Raw genomic sequence first — 15,616 nt, 5'->3', positions numbered from 1 at the left:
AGCTTAGCTTGCCTTTAAGAAAAAATCATAAAAATTTCAAAATTTGTAATTTTAGCTAAATGATGGTGTCGACATATTTGTTATTAAATACAAATTATGTAAGAAAAAATTAGATAACTTACATAATATTGTTTTAAGCTTTTGGTGGTTTAAATAATAAGTAGTAAGATAACCAATAAGTAGTAAGATAACCAAATGAAGGAACAGTTCTTACCAGTGAATAAACACTAAATTTTCCAGTGAATGAACCCTTAATTTAGAAAATGTTTGATGCTCGTTAGGAATCCATTGGCCGCAAAAATGTCTAAAAACAAGATTTTTCTTGGAATTGCAACATATAACCACAGTTAAAGTAGAAAATGTTACTTTTTTTCCGTCATGGAATGGAAAGTAAAATATGTTTGAATACATAATTTAAAAAAAAAAAATTTTCATTTTTTTTTCTCACAGTTTAATAGTCTGTTCTAAATTATGAATGTTTATCATTGCGTAATCCGAAGATGTTTTTATTATTATTATAATTAGATCACTTTTTTGTTTACTCTTTTCCCCATATTTTTAAGCTATTTTTTAATCTTTTTAAGTATATTTTTTCTCTTCGTCATATTTTCTGCTTTAACTTTTTTTTCAGCTCTTTCAATCTCTTTAAATTTTCGTCCTTTTTCTGAAGTTAATGCAAAAAATTTATTTTTTTCCTTTGATTTAACCTTCTTCTTTTTTCCAAATTTTTGGCCAATGGGAATGTATCTTCGAAATTTCTTTTGATTTTCCAATACCATTTCTAGAATTCCTCACTGGATAATAAATGAGAAAAAGGAGTTTCGAAGTTTGAGTCAAATCCATCTCTCATTGACTTATATCTAGAGTGTCTTCAGCAGTACTTACCATTTACTTATGGAACCAATTGTTTTTGCAACTAACAATGCCTCAACTGGACTTATATCAAAATCAGTTTTCAAGATACTTTCATTATCAATGTTAGTTGTATCAGCTTCAGTGCCAAAATTTGATTAACCAAATGTTCTTTTTGAAATAAATTCTTCAATATTGAGAAAAGCACAGGCTATTGGATATTTGGGAGATTAAACTTTTCTGTCGTCAATGTTCCTTTAAAAATTTGCAACATAACTTGTGAGATTTCCCTCTCAAGCTTCTGAAGAAATAGTGCATCGTAACTCTCGAAGCATGTATTTTGTTGATAAGTTGTCTTGCTCATCAACTCTTGGTGTCTGTTTTGCATGCATTTGTTAAAGTCAACGTTTTTTACATCGAATGGAAAAATATCGCATTTCATAAAAGCATTTTAATTTCATTAGTTGATGCCTCAAATTCTTATTTAAAAATGGATGTAAAATTTTCTCGATATATTGCTTTACAATTCTTTTAAGATCTAACGGGAGATTTCCCTGAATTGGGTAGAAAACTAAACCAGAAAATTTGTTTTGATGAACATAACTTGCTCAGTTTCAAATTAATATGAGATTTATACCTATCCAAAACGAGCAAAATAGGGAATTTGATAGCATTTTTAATTAGGCATGGGTAGAAACATTTGCAATATATTTGTAAAATGTTGCTGCGGTCATTGTTTCATTTCATGAATCGCTTTTTCCAATGAAATATATAGCAGGGACTGATTCTGTAATATCTCAAAGAATTCTTCAGTAAGGAAAAACTACCAATCGAGGTACTTTTTCTTTCCTAGGTACTTAAGAATATAAATCCTTATAATTTTTAGAGCCAAGAATATTTCCCGTTTAAGGGCAGTATTCAACTCTTTCGTTCGCATTGTAAATGCAATCACTTTCTAAAAGGATGCCAGGGCTACTTCATCTAAAGTTCTTAAAACCAGTATTTCGAATATTATTTTCTAAGGGAAGTTTTGCCTTTTGAAATTATCTTCGCATTGCACTGAGTTATCGGTGGATGTCGCCTTAAAAAAACTTCACCCATTTTTCACCTGGATGATTGTCTTTAAATGGATTTTTCCTACCAGTTCCCGTCTGGACGTTAAAGACAGCAATAAGATAATGACTTAGCTAATTATTAGCACAAAGGCCTGCAAAGAAATTTTCTATTCAAGCTTTTATTATTATATTTAGTCAGTAAACATAGCTTATTAAGGTGTCTAAGGTATGATGTAATAACTAATCACTACATTTATAATGATAAATAATTAATAAATTATTATTATAATTCTTTAAATAAATTTAGCAATTAAATTTGCATTTTGAAATGAAATTGTTATAGGAACTATTCATGCAACATTTAACTGAATTTAAGGTGTCCTCTATATCACAGAACTACTAATTATCCATGTAAAATCATATTTCACACATACTGTTCATTCACTGGGCAATCTATTCCCAGTGAAGAAACATGCCTGTTCCTTCACTGGTTAGAAGTTGTTTTTTGTACTTTTAACATAATTTTGATGTATAATATGACTAAAAGTACAGGAAAATTAAAATTTTTCTTTTATTTTCATTTACTTGAAAAAATCCCAATAAAGGAACACTTGTTTATTCATTGGTTTTTCATCGTTTGGTTATCCAGTTAATAAGCACCCCCTAATCTCAGTACTTGCTTATGTTATGATGCTTAAAATAAATAAAACGTAACTTCAATAACCATATTTTGAATTCTTTTTTTCACAATGAGAAAAAAAAGCATTATTATATGCAATTAATTGTAGTTTAAACGGATAACAACAAACACTGACCTTATAATTTTGTCAAAGAAACAAGGCGTTGAACAGATACTAACAAATTAAAAACTTTTTCCAGAGAAGACTCAAAGACCAGGAAACTCAATGCATTGTTAGATGACTTCCCATTGTTAGGTAATAAGCTACTGTTACCAATCAATCTAAATTAAAACGTTTAAAATCTTATTTTTAAAAAATATCTATGAAATGTTCCTTCACTGGGGTATGTTCCATCACTGGTTGGCTTGCCATATATCGTCTTAATCTTAAAAGAAATTTTCGGAAGTGTTTCGCAGAACTATTTTACCTATTATTTAAGTAAATTTTGACATTTTTAAGAATCTTATTCTTTACCCTTTTACGTTTATTATTTCTTCATTAATATACTAATCAATTTTTTCAGTTCTTTAATTTAGGTTTTTTTTTAAGGTAAAGTTCCTTTCTAAATTATAGTCAAGTTTTCTTGAAAAGAATTATTGTCTGCTAGCTAAGAATAAAATCTTGTAAAGAAATTAAAAACATTCCGCTGTTTAAAATTATTTAATACAAAACAGCTGATTATTTACTAAGCATACTATTTTTTTTTGAAAAAAGAGTATAAATTATTGATTGTCTTTTTTTTGTTTCTCGTGACTTCAACATAGATTATCTAAAATAGCGTTGATGTATTTTAAGTCACTACGAAGAGTATGAAGATACCGAACATAAAAAGCTGTCGAATTCGTAGCCAAAATTTTTAAGCGTCTTAAAATATCTCAGTATCTTAAATGTCGTCCTAACATCTTAGTTGTGAAATTAAATTTTTATTTATCTGACCACGAGTGATTCACTTATTATTTCATTATATATTTTACTCTTTCTTTATGATACCAAGTAGATTTTTTTCCTGATAATATACTAAACTATTTTGTTTAATTTTTTACTTTAGCATGATTCCCAAGATATTATTGTAGTATAATTTGTTATCACGAAAATGCCTTATTTTGTTAAGTAGGAAATACTAAAAATTGAAATTTGTAAGAAGATTCCGAAGCCGTGCCAATTTTAGAGTCATCTGATTTTAAAAAAATGCTATAAGAAATACGCAATTTCCGAACTCATTTTAATAAAAAAAAAAAAAACGTTGCAAGAAGGCTAACATACTTTTTACAGAAACTGTGAAAACTAACTTTTCCCATATTTCGTCAAAAGAGGATAAGAATGATATTGCTCCAAGGGACCTACTCAATAATTTCGCTATTTCCAGAATGAAATCTGTTTGATCGAAACATATTATTCCTTGAAAATTAAAACGTGGAAAAAATTAGCTTTTTATTATTTATCTAAGCTTATTCCATTTATTTAATGATAGCGGTATTAAGGTTAAGAATATGCGATGGAAGCCCCATTTACTATTATACTATAAATGCATTAAATCATTTAGCTTGAATAATTAATTTTAAGCAAATTATTTAATAATTTAAGCAAATAAGGGTGTAAAAATAAACTCGATCAAAATACTCCGAAAGTATACCCTAAAATATATGTAGAATAAACTTTGGCATCGATATATATAAAAAATACCTTTTCAAAACTTATTTTAATATCGAGTGAAATAATTTAATATGTTGTGTAACGAAATGGATAATCCCAAGAAACTGAATCGAAAGTATAAAAATTTCATTGATTTAAAAAAATAATAGATGATAATAAAAGTAGACATGTTTTGAGCGTCCAATAATGAAAGTCACAACTTATTCAAGCCTGACAAGTCTTGAGAATGGGCGATTATATTTGAACGCTCAAAGCATGTTGACTTTTACTTCCCTCTTCATACGTTTCGAAGTCAGTTGAGTTTTTATCGTCAATTATACTGTTTTACATTTAGGTCTTGATCATTATTTTGATAAGGATTTTACACTCGTTAAAGTAAACATATGCATTTTAATATTTTTATAGGATTCATGTGGTCTTCAAAAACGTTAGAGCATCAATATTGTAAAAGTTATATTTAACTTAAAAATTAAAATTTTGAGACCGGATATTTTGAGTTAATGAAATTAAATATTTTATCTTTTAAGTTTTTCAGTATCTTAAGGATCTTACTAGCTCTGTTTAAAAGGAGAGTATCAGATATATATAAGAAAACATAAATAATCATAGTAGCAGTATTTGGTGGTAAATGTAGCTTATTGTAATTGAATATGCTGTGCGACATTGTGTGGTGAATTTGCGAACGTAAGTTTCAGAATGCATTGAAACACGAGGATGCAATTTGCAAATCATCTTTATCCAAAGAAAACCATGTAACCTAAATATCTAGCAGAATGAAGCGATTTTATAAACAACGAATCATACAATATGCAACATATTATTTCAATATCTTATTCTTAAAAACAACATATTTCAATGTCTTTAAAATGCCACTAAACATTCAGCAATTCCTTGAGTTATAGAAAAAAGAAATATCGTAAATTACAGAAAACCTTGCGAATGTGCATTAGAATTACTATACAATCTACATTTTATTTTTCAAGCACTTTTTTTCATCTTCAAACTTTCTTGCCTAGAAGACTCGATTAACCCTTTCGCGCCGACTGTCACAAATACGTGACAGCATAAAACAGTATCTACCAGGGTAAAAAGATAAAACTGGTAATCAAAGTAATTCTTTAGCAGTTTATTTGTGGGCGGGGTTATAATTGTTTGATTTATTTAATTCATCATTACTTAGTTCAAAATTAAATTATTTAGTTATACTTTGAACTAGCATTGATTATATATATGATTAAACTAACAATAATTAAATTCAAGGCAGAGTAAGTCCGTGAAATTAGCAACGCCTGCATTTAAGCTACCGTTTTTTATTTATTTACATCCTGATTCTGATTTTGTGCGAATGCTTTCATGAATCACCCGTCCCCAAGGGATTAAAGCTGTAAAAATGATTATCCCTAAAATTTTGTATATAGCTGTAATAAGTTATGTCAATTTGATTTTAGTATGAAATCATCGAATAAATTTAGCAAAAACAGCATAATCTAAACAATATCAGATAAAAAGTTCATGTATTTAAATTCTAACAACTTAGAAAATCATAAATAATTTATAAATCGATTCAAATTTTCTTTTCAAAGGACATTAAAATAATTTTTTTTTTTTGCTTTTTAGACAGAAATCAGCTTAAAAATTGTCTATTGCCTAGAAACTTCGAGAGATTTTCTATTAACAATGAATTAAACCTCTCTGAGCAATCACAAAACATTATTTCAATTTTTTTACAGTCATAGTATGGTTGCTTAGCAACCTAGTAAAATTAAGCATTCTTCTTTTGAATTAGTCAATGGGTTATCTTAAAATATTCATTTGCGCAGGCGACTTTTTTTGGCGCTTTTCTGGACTATCGCCAAATATATAAACCTTTATTGCTACCCAATTTACCACCCAATTTTTATGAAATTTTGTCTACCCCCCCTAATTCAAGTGTCTAGATTCCAAATATTTAAAAAAAAATATATGTTTATTCAGAGAAAGTACGTTTTTGTGTCTGATTTCGTAACTTAATAAATAGTTAGCACTAATTAATTAGCATATTTGAGGTCACCCCCAAGAACCATTAAGATTGACACTTAGTTCGTGAAAATCCGATCATTAGAACGAAAGTTATTCAGGGTGATTCGTTTTTTTTTTTGCGGACTGTACATTAAGGTTGAACTTTATGAAATGCCCTGTTTAAGTTGAAACCGTTTATTGTTTTTAAATGAAATTATTACGACAACCAGTTTCGACAACAATGATTGTAATAGGATGATTTGAATGCAGTCATCCAACTCCATCCCAACTCAAATATGTTATGCAGTTTAAGTAATGATATTTAAGAGCTTTAAATCTGACTCTCAAAAAAAAAAAAAAAAAATCGGGATATTACTGAAAAATATTGTGATTGGAGCGCGTGGTTTTTATTTTATTTCATAATCGTCGTTCAACAGCCGACCCAATTTTGGGTTTACTGTTACCAATGTTCAACAACGTCGCCTTGTAATTTTGTACCCAATCCAGAAGACAAGGGAACTCTTGGATCAAGTGTTGGGAAATTTTTTTTATTGAAACTAACCCGCGTTTGCGTTACACGAAAAAAAAAACCACGAAATCCTATAATCCGTCTACCGTGGAGGATATTTTGCATCAGCACTGTAGTAGGTGCAAGCCGGGTGCGGAATTCGTATCGACCAGCCATTATTGGGATTCGAATCTGGTTCACCTCATTCGGAGGCGAATACTCTTTCCCTTGGTTCCATCTTCACTGAGTATTAACTCTACAGGATGTTCCAATTTTATTGATTGGTACCAATTTTATTGTTCTGTCTAAATTTAGTCATCTTCAAAATGTAAATAGCAATTCGATCGTAATTTAAGGAAATAAACGGTTTTTTTCTCTTAATCCGCAATGATTAATGAGAAGCAACCATGAGGGTTGATCAGCAACGTTAACAAGGGGCGGAACTTTCCAGTTTTTAATTATAAAATTACAAAACTACGGAGTTGAACATTAGTGGTCGTAAACCCAAAAATTGGATCAGCTGTTCTACGACGGATATAAAATAAAATAAAATCTATCTATTATAGGCCTGGATAGTAGGGCACTGAACCCATGCCCAAGAGTTCGTGGGTTCATCCACAGCCGGCCGAAGACTGCCCGTGTAGTAAATGGTGACTGATGCAAGTTAAATCTATCGAGTTGCAAAGTCGTCCATGTTCCTATAACAAATCAATACCTCTGAGGGTACTGAAACAAAAATTTCCTTGTCTTCTGAATTTGTTCAAAATTACAAGGTTACAGAGTTGAACATTAGGAGTCGTAAACCTAAAATTGGGTCGGCTGTTCAACGATGGTTATAAAACAAAATCTATATTTTAAATAAGGCGAGTGAAAAAGTCTTTCTCACAGTTCAAATAAGGGGAAAAATCAAAGCTGTTACTCGAGTAACCAAAAGTAGATTACAAGACAGGATGTGAATATTAAAGTGCAAGAGCGTTTAATTTAGAATAGTAAATTAAGAAAAAGACTTCGACAAAGGAATAACATAAAAAGATTAGCGCTTTATGTTACATAAAAGCGCTTTATGTTACACACACACATATATATAGGGAGGGGGGAGAGACTCCCCCCACTCTATAGGTACTGCCGCGGTCATAATTTTACTTCTTATAATCTTAGCTTAACTAAATTACGCCGAAGGAAAAAAATGTAGCTTTAACTTAAACTAAACTCAGTGGCGCGACAGCCCCTAGGGGGCCAAGGCCTACTGGGCCCATCTCAGTTTTCTTGACATTGGGCTCTGGGGTACAGGAGCAGATGTTCCAGTTAGGTGGTCAGCCGAACGCGGAACCCCAAGTGTTTAGTTCCCAAGCATGCTTGGTACTCATTTGTCTACCCACTTAAGGGATGAAAGGCTGAGTCAACCTTGCCCGGCCTGAGGATCGAACCCAGGACCGGTGGCACGGGAGCGCAAAGCACTACCACTCAGCCACTGGGCGTCTAGCTTTAACTTAAGATAATTTAAAATCTGTTCTCCTATTTATATCCAATTATGTTAGAGGCTATGTGTCCTTTTCGCTCGCACTCACTTGTTTTTTCCTATATTTTAAAAACATGAATGTAATTATAAATGGATGCAGAATTTAACAGAGTATTTATAGTTTGTCTAAGCTAAGAACTCCCCCCGCCACATGGTCTGAAGCCGTCTGCTGCTATGGATACAAGAATAGCGTATTCCAGGGAAGGTAGCTAGCCGACCGGCCTGTGGAGGGGTTAGGGAACTGCCTTTGCACCAGAAAGGTTCTGGGATCGAATCCCGGGCAAGGCATGGATGTTCTTTTCTTCTCTGTACTATCTGTCCTTACTGTGGGAGCAACGTTGGCCCACCTAATATGGTGCCCTTGTAAGAGAGGCCAACAAATCTGCCCTGTTAATGTCCGAATTGACGAACAATGTTAACACAGGAGGGCATTGGGGGGGAGGGAAGGTAGCTTCTCTTCACTCTAGGGCTAACACAATAGACTGGAAAAAAAGTCCTCTTACTCTCGCTGAATCTTAGCCAAAATCTGTCCTAAGCAATGACCCCACATCCCTTGAAATAGTTAGACCTCGTTACCATAGTCACCGCCAAGGGTCTTGACAAATGGCTAGGCGAGTTTTTACTTTAGACAAACTGTACATTAACTAGTTCATTAAACATTTTTTTAGAAAAAATTGCACGTTGAGACATAAAGGTTTGCCACCCCTGGACTAAACCATCCGACAGAGAGCAATGAAATTTGGCATGCTAATAGTTCGTCGCACGAAGGTTACTGTTCACATTAAAACATTATATTACAAACCGTTCGAGCGAAAAACGGATTGGAACTTTCTTGCGTCATGTCCACTTAATTACATGTCGGATAATCGAATAACAAGCTTACACGAATGGAACCAAATCATTTTGTATGCAACTAATGTTAAACTTCCCCGTTTAAACTGACATTCTTTGTTTTTTGTCCCCGCCTAATTGCATGAAGAAGAGGTACTGAAATGAAAAAAATTTGTTTATTTTGGAGAAATGCTTCACTAACTAAAATGAAATTTTCGTTTTTCAGTTAAGATAAGGATACAATAGGTGGTCACTTCAAAAGGGTCCTGTTCATTAGTTGGTCTAAACAGGTGTTAGGGGTAAAATTGAAAAAAAAAAAATCTAATCTTGCTGCTAGTTATACATTGAAGTGAGCGACGAGTGTTTTACCCCTCTTTGAATTATAGTTTGTTTACGGTAAGAACTCCCCCCGCCACTAAATCTGAGGCCGTCTGCTGCTAAGGAAACAAGAATAGCGAATTTCAGGGAGGGTAGCTTCTCTTTACTTTAGGGCAGTGTTTCCCAAACTTATGACTTTTGTGTACCCTTTCTAAATTTTTCGTAATGCTGTGTACCACTAATAAAAAAATGAGTGTATTTTTTACTATAAAAAAAATTGCACAAAAGTTAAAAATCACAACTGGCTGTTGACACCACTAATTATTAACTGCAAACTCCGCAAAAAATAGCAAATAGAAAAATACGTAATCGTAAATTTTCATGGCTAGCTTTGTTTTTAAATAAGTTTGTTTGAAATTTTCGTTTATTGCAAGATATTTCGCATAAGGACGCGTACCCTCGCTAAACTGTTCCAGTACCCTTGGGGGTACGCGTACCACACTTTGGGAAACACTGCTTTAGGGCAATATGAAGAAAAATGATTCCCTTTCTCTCCCCCACCCGAGACAAAATATATCCTAAATAGTGACCCACACCCCTATTTGAAATAGTTATACCTTGTTACCATAGTCACCCCCACAGGTCCAGACGAATAGGGGAGTTCTTACTTTAGACAAATTGTACTTACTTACACATCATTTAGAATTTTAAAAAGGTACAGAGTGATTTGTTTTGTAGTCAAGATTTGTGGTCCCCTCCTGGTGCGCTATTAGCTTTCATAAGAAAAAATTTCAAAAACGTAACAAATCAGTATACAGTGTGTCTTTCTCTTAAGTAAGAATAATTATTGCTTAATCCAGAGAATAACTCTGAGAATGATTGCAAGTTCAGCAGGAAAAGGATGGATTTGAATTAATAGAGGGGGGGGGGCAATGAATCTGGGAAACGATATATTAAAAAAAATTCCAAACTAAAACAGCTCATTAATTTGGAAATTCTCAAGACGAGGTTAGAAAAAAAAAATTTAAAATAAATAATCTGACTATACGTTTGAGAGGAATACGCAATTATTCATGAAAGTCTTAATAGAAACTGAAAGGGAAAATCTAATTTTGATAAATTGACGAATTAAACGGGTATAAAAATAGTCTTCAATTATAGATTTTTTCGGAAGGGATCAAATAATATTTTAGTACCTATATATTATACTATTCACAAATATTGATTTATTTTTATATAACTTTAAATGACATTTATATTTTATGATCATGATTTTATGTCTAACACAGATACTATTAGTCAAAATTCTTTATTGATCATAAAACTAAGTTTATTTAATCAAAACACTATAATTTGCATTAAATACCATTAAAAATAAAATTTCGCAGAAATTTAGGATAGAATATTGCACTATCCTTTTAATCGAATAACCCGCTCAATTGCATAGATTTGGCTGGAACTGATGATATTCCTTTAAGCGGGGTTGACTGGTTAAGCCTTAGCCGTTGTTTCCTCAAAAATCTTAAAGATAACATCATTGATACTTTATAACTCTATTTAATAACAATAAAAAAGAGTTATTGCTTGTACTTTATTTAGTTTTTTTTCTCGCTACGTCATAATTTCAATCAACAACAGTTCCGCAATTGACTGATTGTTGACACGTTCTCAGCAGATCACCGAAGTCGAGCATAACTGGCTGCTGTCAGCGTGCGGGTGAAAAACTACTTGGATCAATCTGTGAAGGGACCGAGGGTGTGAGGTATTGTTTCTCGTTAAAATGTTATACGTAAGTACTTGACTTCACGCGCATGTCGTCGGTCTATCGAAGTGAAGGGAGCCTCACCTCGGCAGAGTTCAAAATTGTGATGGCATGTCTTCAGATGATTGTCAGGAATGTTTACCAGACCGTTACCAATAGCCCATTGAGCAGCTTTAGTGCGACGTAAACAACAACAATGAAAAAAAAAAATTTACGTGGTAGCACTATGTCACCAAATTATCTCTGAAGTTATCTGAAATCACGTATTTAATTTGTCACGTCTGTTAAAATGTGTTTCGGTATAAGTAAATAATTTAAAAACAGCGGTAATTAAAATTAAAAAAAAATTCTTTTGCAATGAAAGGCAAAATTAATGGGAAAGTGGTACTAATTTGCTTAGGAAAAACGTAGAAAATTACTTCAGTTTTATTAACAGCTGTCCCTCTTTTCTTTTTCTCTGGCCTTTTAATTCCTAGTAAGAATATATATATTTTTTTGGTATTCTCTCTTTAAAAATAAAAAGTCAAACAGCTGATAAAAAATATTTGTTAGATTACGGAATTATATATTTTACTGAAATATAAAATTCAAAATAATTAGTTTGGAAAAATCTTTTTTTGATTCATATTCAAAAATGTATTAATGATTTTCAGTGGCGTAGCGAGCTTAACTCGCGCCCGGGGCACAATACCCTTTTAGCGCCCCCCCCCCCCCCCCATTCGAAAACCATATAATATTATATGTAAAATATATATGGTTTATATATAGGCGACTTGGATTATAGCAAATTAATAAATAAATAAAGTAAAATAAATAAAGTAAAATAAATAAAGTCATAGACTCAAGCTAGGCTTTAAATTTGAGACAAAAAATGTAGTTGAGAGAACAAGACTAGATTTTGAAATGTATATGATCATCTAGAATTAGTTCAAAAGATACCTATTATTTATTTTGCATATTTATAAAGAAATATTTTAGAAACACGCAATTTTTAAACAATAAAAAAGTAAATATTTATTATCTCTAAGGAGATACATATATTTAATAATCATATGATTATAATACATTAATATAACTATTACTATGTCTAAATTTTCCGTGCTTTTGATGAAGCAAATGTATCAATAATATCATCAAAATTGATCATTTAAAATTTTTCTCTTTCCACTCTTAAAAATGCTAGGTCACTTAGGCTTTTCAAAATTAATTTTAATTTGCTGAATGAACGTTCGCAGCTAGCAATTGATACTGAGATAGTCAGGAGTATTTGAAATGCCGCTCTCAGATTTGGAAAAACATCTTCTCCATTTGAGATTGATTATAACAGTAAGAAATTCTAATGGAGTTTTAGGTTTAATTTCTTTTCTACTGCGGAGTAACATTTTGCTGTCACATATTTTGATAAAAAGTTCTATTACATTGAAATCTGTATTATAAAATTCACCCAGATTTTTACAATTTTTTTTCAAGGTTGTTATCAACATTATCCTTGTTTAATAAATTTTCAACGTCTAGTAGAAATTCAAATTTGAAATTAAGGTCACTTAATCGTGTAAATCGTGTACACATTTCTTGGAGACGATCAAGAGTGCTTTTCATAACGCGAGAAATTTCACTTTCTGCGGAAAGACCACCATAGCCAATTCTCCAGGCACGTATTGTTGTATCCATATCCCATTTTTCACAAAGAGACTCTGCTTTTTCTATTACCTCTTTACAGAGCTTGTCTCAAATTTCGGCTAGTTCAGTCGCTAATGATTCAAGATCATGGAACACTTCTCTAAAATTCATTCTAGGATCTTGTAATCTGAGCTGCACACGATCAATCCTTGTTAAGATTTCATACCAGAAATGAAGTAAAGTTATAAAACTAAAGGTTAGTATATTTTGCAACAGAATTATAGCTTCACTTCTGTTGTCACTTGTAGTGGTAGTGTGCTCTGCTAACTTTTCTATTAGTTCTTTTATATTCTCTAGCTCATAGATGATAACGATAACTGCTTGTATTCTAGCGCTCCATCGCGTTTCAGATGTGTGACCTGCCATCACGGCAGCATTATCGTAACATTGTGATCTGCAGTTTGTTAATGAAATTTCATCGTAATTTAATTTCTTTAAAATTGTATTTTCGATCGAGGCTGCATCTTTAGCATGTATTTCAATGAAACTTAAAAAAGATTCTTTGATGGAAACTTTTTTATTGATAAAATCAGCATCTACATACCTAGCGACTTGGGACATTTGTTCTCGATGAGAGATATCAGGAGTTGAGTCAAACAAAAGTCCATAATATTTATTTCTTTTGATATCGTTTATTAGTTGATTTCGAACTGTAAATGCCAGAAGATGAATGAATTGATTTTGAATCTGTGGTGACAAATATGAGAACAACAAATTTTTCTGTTAACAAATTTTTTCATACTCTATTCACTTAATAATAGAAGCGTCGAGTAGATGTAGTAAGTAATCTTATTTGATTTATTACTTACCAAGAATGTCTTGAACTTGAAAGGTAGTAACATAGTGAAATGTACAATATAATTTATGCTGACATTAAACTTATTTATAATATTTAATATTTAATAACATTTCATTTTTATTCTAAGCAGAGCGCGATGACAAGGACGTGAATTAAATATTGAAATATATTTAATATGAATATGAATTTAATATAATATTTAATATGAATTAGATATTAAATATTATGAATAATATTCATGAATTAACATTTATTATATTTCCCTGGCACTAATTTAAAATATATTTTCCAGAAATCAATTATAATAAAAAAAAATTATCCAGCAATTTTTTGTTTTGCGGACCATTTAGCGCCCCTTTGTGAGTAGCGCCCGGGGCATGATGCCCCCCCTTGCCCACCCCTCGCTACGCCACTGATGATTTTGTAAATTAAAGAAGTTTCAATTATAAATAACTGTTTCGCTAAGATTTAAATAACTGCATATTAGTTAAATTGTTTGGAAGTGAACCGCGTTTGAAATATTTGACTTTTTATGCAGGAAAAGACATGGTGTTTCACGTTATATTTCATCTCACCAAATATTATTAAACTTCTAAATTTATTTCTCACCTATCCTGACATGAATAAATACAAAGAAATAATGAAAAAAAATATATTTAATGAAAATTCTGAGTCAAAGTGTTAATGCTGACGCTCAGTTCATTTAAGTAATGTAATAGATGCATATTGAAATACTAAAAAGTAAGCCGTTATGTTACAAAAAGCAACATTTATGGAGTTCAGGTACTTATTCGTATAGATTAATCGTAAACAAGCGCCATACTATTATTGTCGCCAATGATGCTTAATTAATATGGGTAATTCCTATTATATAAATTAAAAAAATTACTTATTTACAAAAATTCCAAGTTAATGGTTAATTTCGATATTATGCCTAGTAATGTTGAATACAGTTAATCTCAATTTTAATGGGCTGAACAACAAAAAACAGGTTTTGTTATGTTTTTGCTTATTAATTTTGTCAGTATATACCGTTCAGTTTTGTCCACGATTTCATTGGGTTGTTCAGTACCGAGTGATTGTTTTTTTGATTTTATTAATCCTGTTCGAAGAGTGGATATTTAGCTAGTTGAAAATAAAAAAAAGTTGAATTACAGTTCGTTAAAAATAAGTTAACTAACGCTTTTCGTTTTTTTTTTTTAAAATATGGCGGGAAAATTTATTGAATTTCGTTCCGGTTTTTTGGTTTTCCGGCTTTCTGATTTCCGGATAACGGGTTCTGTACTGTATAAGTTTATCCTAAAATAGAAATATTTTTTTTAATAGAGTAATAGAAATTTTTTTAATAGAAATAATTTAAGTATTCATATGCATGTGCTGCTTACCTGTATTCATACAATTATCAATGATTTAAAATTTATTCGCAGAATTTATATGCAGTCATTCTGAATTTAATTTTGTAACAAGAGCAAACAAACTTTTTGGTTTATTGAATTGTTTTTATCACTTTAATTAATTGCATTAGCTACAAGAAGATTGGAATTTGAATAAAATATTCAAAAACATTTATTATTCTTACATTTTTAATAAACTCAACTACAGCATATCTACAACCCATCAACTAAATAAAAATTATAAATCTGAACACATGCTTGCAGCAGAAAATAATTTTACAGAAATTCTATAGACTTATAACAAATTTAAAGGCACTAAACTTAGTGAATTTGGTAAGTACTGCATAAACAAAACCTTAAATAGCTTCTGATCTAGTTATTATATCTTCACACACGAGAACTCAATCTCAATGGTTTAAAAAGGTGACTAGCAAATAAGCTAATTACTTAGTGCAGTTGATATTTTAATTAATGAAAACAGAACATACTATTTTATCTGAATTAACATACCTTTGGATACCTAATAGGGTGACCTGGGGTAATTCCTGATCAAAAAATGCAAACATC

The sequence above is a fragment of the Parasteatoda tepidariorum genome, chromosome 5 (genome assembly GCF_982258835.1).
Source record: "Parasteatoda tepidariorum strain Cologne lab strain chromosome 5, Ptep-v5.0, whole genome shotgun sequence".
In the NCBI taxonomy this organism is placed as follows: Eukaryota; Metazoa; Arthropoda; class Arachnida; order Araneae; family Theridiidae; genus Parasteatoda; species Parasteatoda tepidariorum.
This window is presented reverse-complemented; position numbering follows the sequence as displayed.